Genomic DNA, 4,070 nt, shown 5'->3' on the forward strand with positions numbered 1-4,070 from the left:
CAACTATAGTTTCTCTCTGGGTGCCTCCAGATGTCCTTTTTATTGTGCACTTGTGGTTATTTGGGTTCATGATACAGTCAGGCAGTCAAATGTAATCCTACTTTCAATTCCATTTGAACCTGCAAAGGTCTCAAGGCAGCCACACTGCTTCATTTCCCATCAGTGCACATCCCATAACTTCCAATTGAAATCCCATAACTTGCGCTTGGTCCAAAAGCTGCATTTAGTGCAGAATGCTGCAGCGCAATTGCTGACAGGAGTGAGGCCTTGGTGGCATATAATGCCCGTGGTCAGAGATTTGCACCAGCAGGGATGGGAGGATCTGCCAATTTTGGTTCTCCTAGTTTCTCATTTTTGTCCAGACTTAAATTCAGTTAGCATTTCTGCAGCAATTTACAGTTCTTAAAAGGAAAAAGGAAAATGAAAGAAAACTTATTAGTGTTTTAGTGCAAATTTCTCCTAATAGACACATTTTGCATGCCGTTTTGACTGACATGCTCATTTTTGCAAGCCGTTTCCCCTAATATGATGCCTTTGGGTTATTTTCATTGAAATATTTCTTTTTATCCACATGCCCCTAATATATACATTTCTGTAAACATTATTTCGCAAAATTCAGGTCAGTGTGGATTTCGAAGGGTGGCTGGCTGTGTTTCAAGTCTCTCATTGATTTGGAAAGTATGATAAATTAGATAAGTTCACCTTTAAACTCAAACTGAACGGGATCCCACCCCCACCCAGCACAATGATAGGGAACCTGTGGTTCCCCCAGCAGTTGTTGGACTACAACTGCCACCATCCCTCCTTACTGGCCATGCTGGTTGGGGCTGATGCTGATGGCATTTGGCATCCAACAACATCTGGGAGACCATGGCTTCCTCAGCTCTGCTTTAGCAGAACATTCATGACTTTCTCAAAGCTTATTAACGTCAGCTGACTATGAGTCAGATCCCCACTGGAAAAAGGGGGATGCTTTCTCTTTATAATCACATTTTAATTCCCCCACCCTTGCTCTGATTAAGAATCATATATCACCATTCCTCATCTGCTGCCTCCAGATAGTTCAGATATCTACCCCTGACATTCTTCCAGCTGCTTAAGTTGACCTAAGCGCTGCTGCCATTGTCCTCCATCTCACGCCCTGCAGGAAAGCCGCTTTCTTCTGCTTGTCCAATTATTTCATAATAGAAGAGGTCATCGAATTCCTTGGACGTGAATAAAGAAGTCTCAATCCATGATTGGCAAACTGGCCCAGTAGTTTACATTCCCAGGAGTTTAAAAGTGAGATGTTGCAGGTGCTCAACACGACAGGAATCTCTTAACTTAGATTCTGGAAAGAGCAGCTGCCCAAGGCATTCACATCTGTCTCAGTTGCCTTGCGTAAGTTGCCCTAGTGGCATCATTTTCTCAGAAGAGAACATGAGAGCAGCCGTGTTGGATCAGATTGAGGTCTATCTAAGTCCAGCAATCTGGTTTCAGTTCTGGCTGGTTATCAGCCTCTGAGCAGCTCATAAAAATGGGCATGAGGGCAATAGCCTTCTCCTACTACAGAGTTGGGGAACCTGTGGCCCTCCAGACCAGAGTAGGCCTATGGGCCCCATGCCTTTTAGGGGCCCAGTGACAATGGATCAAAATACAGTCGTACCTTCAAAGTCAAACGCCTTCGACCCAAACATTTGGGCTCCCGAACGCCGCAAACCTGGAAGTGAGTGTTCCAGTTTGCAAGCGTTCTTTGGAACCCGAACGTCCGTTGTGGGTTCCGCGGGTTCCGATTGGCTGCAAGAGCTTCCTGCAGCCAATCAGAAGCTGTGCCTTGGTTTCCAGACATTTTTGAAGTCGAATGGACTTCTGGAACGGATTTCGTTCGACTTCCGAGGTACGACTGTAATATTGTTAGTTATATGAGACTGGTTAGCCCACAATTATCTCTAAATCTGCACCTATGCATACATGTTAGCATGTGCAGAGGTTTGTGAAAATCCATATCCTCTTCTGTCTTCTTCTTTTTGGCTGTGTGTTTGGCACTGCATATGCAGCCATGCTGCTAAGTTAAGGTCATAATGTGAGTTCTAGGAATCAGTCACATAAAGTTTAATGGAAATGAAACAGAAGGAAGAGTTATTTCTTTTACGTAAACATCCAGGCGGGAAACTGTTGCAATATTGTTAGTTATATGAGACTGGTTAGCCCACAATTATCTCTAAATCTGCACCTATGCATACATGTTAGCATGTGCAGAGGTTTGTGAAAATCCATATCCTCTTCTGTCTTCTTCTTTTTGGCTGTGTGTTTGGCACTGCATATGCAGCCATGCTGCTAAGTTAAGGTCATAATGTGAGTTCTAGGAATCAGTCACATAAAGTTTAATGGAAATGAAACAGAAGGAAGAGTTATTTCTTTTACGTAAACATCCAGGCGGGAAACTGTTGCACTGACCAAAGTTATCGTCGACTTCTCTTACATAACCAATAACACTTTATTGTTAAACGTCATGCAGGAAAACTCCACTGGCCCTTTGTGTAAATTTATACTACAGAAGTCTGCATTATGTCAGTGTAGATTCTAGCTCAACCTCTATGGAGCAATTTCACTGAAGTACCGGTAAGTCATACCTTCAGACGTTCTGTAGTTCACCTGAGGTGAGCCACCCACAGAAGCAAAAAGAGCAAATAGAGCCTTCTCTCCCAACCTTCCTTCTATGTGTGTGGTCAGTGGAAATGGGATTTAAAGTACATTATCAGTTAAAAATAAAATAAAGAAAAGCAGAGGGGAGGGGGGAGGCAGAGAGAAGAGAATGGAATGCCTGCTTCCCTGGTGGCTCTTTCCCCACCCCCTATGTGGGAGGGAAACAATTGGGGTGCAATTTGAAGTGGAGACATAGCAGAGAGGGAAAGGGTCAAGCATTCCCTCCCACACCACTTTTCTGCTTAAAATTTCTCTCCCCAAAGCTGCTTTTCAAGCAGGCAAGCACTGGGCTTCACAATGTATAGTTTACCTGTCTTTGCTATGAAATGTTCTGGAAACTGCACACAATCCATCAAAAATGACAATCCATCAAAAGTGCCGGCTGCACTAAGATGGACGCTTGGCCTGCTTCACCAGGTATTACAAGGTCAACCAGCAAACAGTGTTCAGTCTTAAAATTTTTGCAAGCAAGTCAGGCATGATTTTAGGGGAAGGGATGCAGCTCAATGCATGCAAATGGGTCAAGGGTTAATCTCTGGCATCTCCAGTTAGGACTAGGAAAGACTGCTGCCTGAGACCCTGGAGAGCTGCTGTGAGTCTGTGCAGACAACACTGATGGACCTATGATCTCATTTAGTAAAGCTGCATCCTATACTTATGGTGTTCTCAGCACTCTTTGTAACATAAGAGTCTGCTGAATGAGGCCAATGGCCCATCTAGTCCAGCATCTTATTCTGACAGTGACCATCCAGATCACTGTGGGAAGCCTGAAAACAGGACCTAGATCTTGGATAATAACTTTTTTGAATACTTTGTCTTCCTTCATTTTTGTTTATCCCAACAAATGAAAAGCTTTTCTAAAATAGGTATCTGAAGAAGTGTGCATGCACACGAAAGCTTACACCAATAACAAACTTAGTTGGTCTCTAAGGTGCTACTATGGCCGGTTAGCTCAGTTGGTTAGAGAGTGGTGCTAATAACGCCAAGGTCGCGGGTTCGATCCCCGTACGGGCCAGCTAACTTTTGGGACCCAGGTGGCGCTGTGGGTTAAACCACAGAGCCTAGGGCTTGCTGATCAGAAGGTCGGCGGTTTGAATCCCTGCCACGGGGTGAGCTCCCGTTGCCCAGTCCCAGCTCCTACCCACCTAGCAGTTCGAAAGCATGTGAAAGTGCAAGTAGATAAATAGGGACCGCTCCGGCGGGAAGGTAAACGGCATTTCCGTGCGCTGCTCTGGTTCGCCAGAAGCAGCTTTGTCATGCTGGCCACATGACCCGGAAGCTGTCTGTAGACAAACGCCGGCTCCCTCGGCCTATAGAGCGAGATGAGCGCCGCAACCCCAGAGTCGGACACGACTGGACCTGATGGTCAGGGGTCCCTTTACCTT

At 45.2% G+C, this 4,070-nt stretch overlaps 1 non-coding gene across 1 annotated transcript; it reads left to right on the top strand.

Annotated features, from left to right (window-relative positions):
- The first annotated feature begins 3,626 nt into the window (after nucleotides 1-3,626).
- On the top strand, nucleotides 3,627-3,700 carry TRNAI-AAU. The gene has a single exon. It is a non-coding gene; the product is annotated as a tRNA-Ile (tRNA).
- Nucleotides 3,701-4,070: the final 370 nt, after the last annotated feature.

The sequence above is a fragment of the Lacerta agilis genome, chromosome 4, assembly GCF_009819535.1.
Source record: "Lacerta agilis isolate rLacAgi1 chromosome 4, rLacAgi1.pri, whole genome shotgun sequence".
NCBI classification, from domain to species: domain Eukaryota; kingdom Metazoa; phylum Chordata; class Lepidosauria; order Squamata; family Lacertidae; genus Lacerta; species Lacerta agilis.